Here is a 5842-nt window from a genome sequence, read left to right on the forward strand (position 1 = left end):
ACCCCTCCTCTGCTCCAGGGCATGTATGAGTGAACACTGTCAATATTTTTTCTCTTCCTTCTCCCATTTCCCAAGTTGATTAACCCCACTTCTGATGAACATCTTTTTCATTTATTTTTAAAGCTACTTTAGTATTCAGTAATGGTGAAGGCAATGGCACCCCAGTCCAGTACTCTTGCCTGGAAAATCCTATGGACAGAGGAGCCTGGTGGGCTGCAGTCCATGGGGTCGCTAAGAGTTGGACAGGACTGAGTGACTTCACTTTCACTTTTCACTTTCAAGCATTGGAGAAGGAAATGGCAACCCATTCCAGTGTTCTTGCCTGGAGAATACCAGGGACAGAGAAGCCTGGTGGGATGATGTCTATGGGGTCACACAGAGTCGGACATGACTGAAGCGACTTAGCAGCAGCAGCAGCAGTATTCAGTAATACTGGTGAGTCTTATAGGATGGGGAGCTGGCTGTCTCTTCTTCACCTATTATCACTTAGAGCATTTTTCTCTTTATTCATTTACTTATTTTAATGTGCTTTGTTGCTGTGTGGGCTTTCTCTAGTCTCAGTAAACCAAGGCTACTCTTTGTTGAGGTGTGAAGGCTTCTCAGTTCGGTGGCTTCTCTTGTTGCTGAGCACAGGCTCTAGGCACACTGGTTCAACAGTTGTGGTGCATGGACTTAGTTGCTCCTAGGCATACAGAATCTTCCTGGGCTAGGGATTGAACTCCTGCATTGGCAGGTATCTACCTGCCTTATCCACTGTACCACCAGGGAAGGGAAGTCCTTACAGCTTTTTTTTCAATTGTGAAGGAAATACATGGCTGCTATAAACCCTTAACATAGTTCAGAAGTGTGTGAAATGCAAAGTATGATTTTCTGCTCCTATGTTTTCAACCTCCAGGGTCTTTCCCCATAACTCAGAAGGATAATGTTGCCTATGAGATTGGAGTGTGTCCTTTTAGTTTTCTCTACAGAAACACAGTCACCTTTGTAAGATGCACATCTCTTATCTTAAATTTTAAAAAAATCAGACTATACATGGCATTTTGTAAATTTCTGCTTCTCCAAAAATAATTCATGGACTTAAATTTGGTTCATTTTAGGAAGGAAGTACTACAATTTCCTTAGTTAACTTTGTGTCCATGGACACTGATTGTTTCCAATGTGTTGCTTTCGTGTACTTGTGTGCTAGTTTGGGTTAAAGGGGTTCCTATAAATGGCACACTTGTGTGCATGTGCACACCTATCACCATCAAACAGGTATGACAGGCATGGCCAAGTGCCCTTTCTCACTCCTGTCCCAGGCCCTCTTCCACTGACTGAGGACAAGAGTGCTCCTCATCCATGCCTTGCTAATCGTAGATACTTTCAATACTTAAAAATGTTGCAAACACCCCATCACAACATGCAGTTCCCTGATCTTGGTTTCTAAATACAGCCCCCACTAAAAGGAACCAGGAACCAAGGCTCCTTGGAGAAATGATTGATTCCAGGGTTGGGGCAGGGAACTTAAAAATGGGCTTAGATGGACTTCCCTGGTGGTCCAGTGGCTAAGACTCTGTGCTCTCAATGCAGGGGGCCAGGGTTTGAGCCCTGATCAGGGAACTAGATCCCATATGCCACAACTAAGACCCAGCATGGCCAGATAAATACATAATTTTTTAAATGGGCTTAGAATAGCTTGCTGTGACAGAAGGTAAGAAAGTAATCAAACTATGATGGGGTGTGTCAAAGGGACACAGGAGCCAACTTGAAGGCTCCCATTGACCCAACTGGGATATTTTGAGCATCAAAATAAGTAATTACAAAAATGAATTATAACCACTAGAATTAAAAAACTCCATGCATCCTATGAGATTGCATGCTTGCTCAGTCATGTTCCACTCTTTGCAACCCTATGTAGCTTGCTAGGCTCCTCTGTCCATGGGATTCTCCAGGCAAAAATACTGAAGTGGATTGCCATTTCCTTTTTCAGGGGAGCTTTCCAATCCAGAGATTGAACCTGCATCTCCTGCAATGACATGCAGATTCTTTACCATCTGAGCCACCTGAGAAGCCTAGTAAAGAAAAAAGGAAAGGCTAGCCTTCACAGTAGAATGTCAGCTAAGAAGTATAGATAGAACTTAGAAAAATTATCATTTGGCAACAATTGTAATGATAACTGATACAGACGAGGATCAGCAGCAGATGAACTTGTTGATTACAAAAGGAAAAGTAGTAACTTGGGGCCTTCCCAAGGCAGAGTGGGGGTCTGGGAGATAAAGTTATAGTAGTCCTTACAGGGGAGGGGAGGATAGACAGAGTTCCAACTTTACATCCTCCTAGTGGATGATTCTGAAAGCTTCTCGGGGGGCCCAGCAGCCCCCGGTCCCCATGATGACCACCCTTCTATTGGACTTTCTCCTCTCTTACTCCTGCCTCCTGCCATCACCTCCCCAACCAACTCCCACCCCAAGTCCTATCTCAGGCCCTGCTTTGGTGGGGACCAAGGCAACCTGCTTGGTGGGCTGCTGAGCCCCAGGGTGTCCATGCAGCTTGGGGAGACCAGTCAGGAGCATCTGCCACGGTTGAGTTGAGGGCCACTGTGGCTGGGACTGGCGGGTTTGCTGATAGACCATGGGGGACAACAGCACAGTCATGGTGGCTCTGCTCCCAGGCTTTGGAATGGAGCACTGGAAGGACGAGGTTGCCACCTGCTGCTATGCGGGAGAGTTCCAGGCAGAGCTGTGCAAGTGCTGCTAGTTACCCTGGAGGTGCCTTCCAGAGCGTCAGAGTGACCTTTGTGGGTGACATCAGTGCACAGATGCATGAAGCCATTGCCTGAATGAGCTCACCATGGAAGGAGTGGGGAAGAGAGGAGGCTACCAAGAATGGAGGCTCCTGGGACCTTCCAAAATCCACACATCAGGACAAGAGGGTGAGGCCAGCCAGGGAACCAAGGAGGGTGGGTGGCAGGTGAGGTGAGACTCCAAGCCAGCTGTGTGAGCCGGGATTCTGCTGCTGCTCTGCGGGTCCCAGCCAGGGAGAGGAGTGCTGCCAGGAGGGAGTGACTCACCCCGTCAAGGGCAGACAGCAGTGTGGAGGGCATGACAGCTTGGATGCGAGCGCATCCCTCAGACATCCCGAGATTCAGGAAGGAGGGGTCAGCTGCCTCTGGAGCTGCTGCATCTCTGATATGTCATTAGCACTCTGGAGGAGGACAACTGAGCTTTTCTCCTTTATGACTTTTTAAAAATCTGTTTTCTACTTTGAGCAGATGTTATTTTTTTGTGTAAGAAAAACCAGTGTATCTTATTTAATTTAAAGGTAAGTTAGGATATTTGTAAATTATGTATCAGCTACAGGGTTAATAACCAAAATATACAACAAACTTTTACAACTCAAAAGCAAAAAAAAAAAAAGAAAAAATGAAAGAAATTTGATTTAAAATGGGCAAAGGACCTAAATACAGACATACCTCCTTTCAGCATCCTTTGCTGTACTGTGTATCACAAATACTGCTTTTTATTTTTTCAAATTCAGTGTCCATAGCCAAAAAAAAGTAAGTTAGGTTCCAGACATAATCTAGATCCTTTAGGCACAGTGGTGGGCTAGTGATAACCTCATGGCTACCAAGTGCGTCTCGGGACTTTACACCCAGGGGAGGACAGTTCACCTGGGTTTTGGTTCAGTGGGGCTGGACTTCTAGGTGATCCCGAGCAGCTTCCCCTGGAGAGAACCAGACTCCCATTTCAGACAGCCTGTGTAGAGTCTCTTGTCCCCTCTGTGGTGCTGCTGCTTCTGTCCATGAGGACGGAAAAGTGGCCTCTGCACACTGGGTTGGCAAGGGGCAGAGGGGCAACACTGCCTGCCATGCTGTTTGTCTGCCATGACCTTCCTCAGAGGGCAGGCATGGAGGTCATTGTCTCCTGGCTCCAAGGCCAGCTCAGCAGGGCCATCTGACTGCCATCACAAGTATCCATGGTTAAAATAGATTTATTCAGCATTCACCTGTTACGTGGTAACTGAGCACCCACTCTGTGCCATCCACCATTCTGGTTGCTAGGTATGTAGCAGTTAAGGGAAGATGCAGTCAGAGTAAGGTCAGGGACCATCTAACCATCTCATCCTCTTGTTGTATGGCATCATTGACTCAATGGACATGAGTCTGAGCAAACTCAGGAGAAAGTGAAGGACAGAGAGGCCTGGCATGCTGCAGTCTATGGGGTTGCAAAGAGTGGGACATGACTGAGTGACTGAACAAAAACAACAAAGGTCAGGAACAGGAGGATGACTGTGACTGTGGATGCAATGAGCAGAGGCAGGCCCAAGGGCCTGAGCTGAGCTGCTGCTACAGCCCAGTCTGCAGTGCCTCTCCTAGTGGAGAACTGACAGTGGCCAGGCCTGGGAGCCCTTTGCAGAAGCAGCCCCACACCAGGCGAGGAGTCTGAGGACTGGGGCAGAAAGTGCTGCCCAGCGTCGTGAGTGAGTGCCCTTCTCCCAGCCTCAGCCCACTCACTGCCACTCCTTCACAAAACATTCCATGCTCACTCACCCTAGCTGCCCATGCTGAGCCCCTGGCCCCACCTGGCATGCTGCCCAGGAATGGTGACCTTGGCCTGTACCACAGGGACAGGTCACAGGCAGTGGCTCCTCTATAGGACAGGCCACACTGGAGTCATTTATAAACACATCACAGGACAACTCCAAGCCAGTCGAAAATCAATGCAGTAAAACAAAAAATCAAAAACCAGAAGTCTGCTAATGCAGTAACCATAAGCAGCTTTCTCTGGACCCTGGGCTCTGGGTGGTTTCTATGGTGATGGTTCCTTGGGGCTTTGGACCCCTGGAAATGTGGGGATCAGTGCTTCAGTTCTTCTCACAGCATCTCCATCAACTTCCTTTTCAGCTGAGTCTCCAGGGTGAGAGCCTTCTCATCACTTTGTTGTTTTGCTAGATTAGCCTGTCTTTTCTGATCTGTGCACCAAGCGTGAGTTACCTTTATAACTGAAAAGCCAATGCTTCCATTAAGATTCAGAGGAAAGTTTATAGTTTACTTATAAAAACAATAGAAATGGCTCTGGCCAAGTTGAGTTGGGTAAAGTAGGCGCCTGAGGGGTCTTCTGGCCAGCACCTGACCCACTGCGGAGCCTCTGGGTGTTTGGCAGGACACAGAAGTGAGCCAGTTGCCGATTCATGGATCCCAAGGCCTCTTGGTTTGGGCCTGGAGTCTTCCTGGCCTCTGGGTCTCCTCCTGTCGCTGTCCCCTCCCATTTTTCTTCTTCCAAAATGACCAAAAGAAATACAGCCTCCCATTTCAGTGGGGGAAAAAATTCATCTAAGTAGCTTTTTAATAAAAACAGAGGCTCTTGCTTGACCACAAAATCAATTAGTTGGTGGAGAATTTTATTAGTCAATCATGTAAGTAATTAAAAATATTGATTGATGGGGGCACCAGGGGCCGAAAGTGGCTGCTTCTCCCCAGCAGTGTGGGGCGGTGGCTGGCATGGGGGCACCGGGAAGTGATCCTAAGTGGGGACTTTTGAATCACTCCCCAGTGTGCCTCTCCCAAGGTCAAACTGGGACATATTAGACAAGGGAGTCAGTCGATCTTGGAGCCTCCATTTTCTCATGTGAAAAACAACAGGGCTGATAACATGGTATTCTTTCGTGGACTAAATGAAGCAGAACTTGGATGGTGAGTGGCATGGCTCTAAGGGTTCATGACAGGTGGGGCTGTATTCCTGACTGTCAAGGAATTCTAGGCCAAGGAATTCAAGTTCAGTCTTGTCCTGGGGCCAAGGGTAGGAGGGACAGAACGGTCAGGGGGCCTGGTCTTCTGAGTCAGGCCTCGCCAACAGGCAAGGGC

This window comes from Cervus elaphus, unplaced genomic scaffold, assembly GCF_910594005.1.
Source record: "Cervus elaphus unplaced genomic scaffold, mCerEla1.1, whole genome shotgun sequence".
Lineage (NCBI taxonomy): Eukaryota > Metazoa > Chordata > Mammalia > Artiodactyla > Cervidae > Cervus > Cervus elaphus.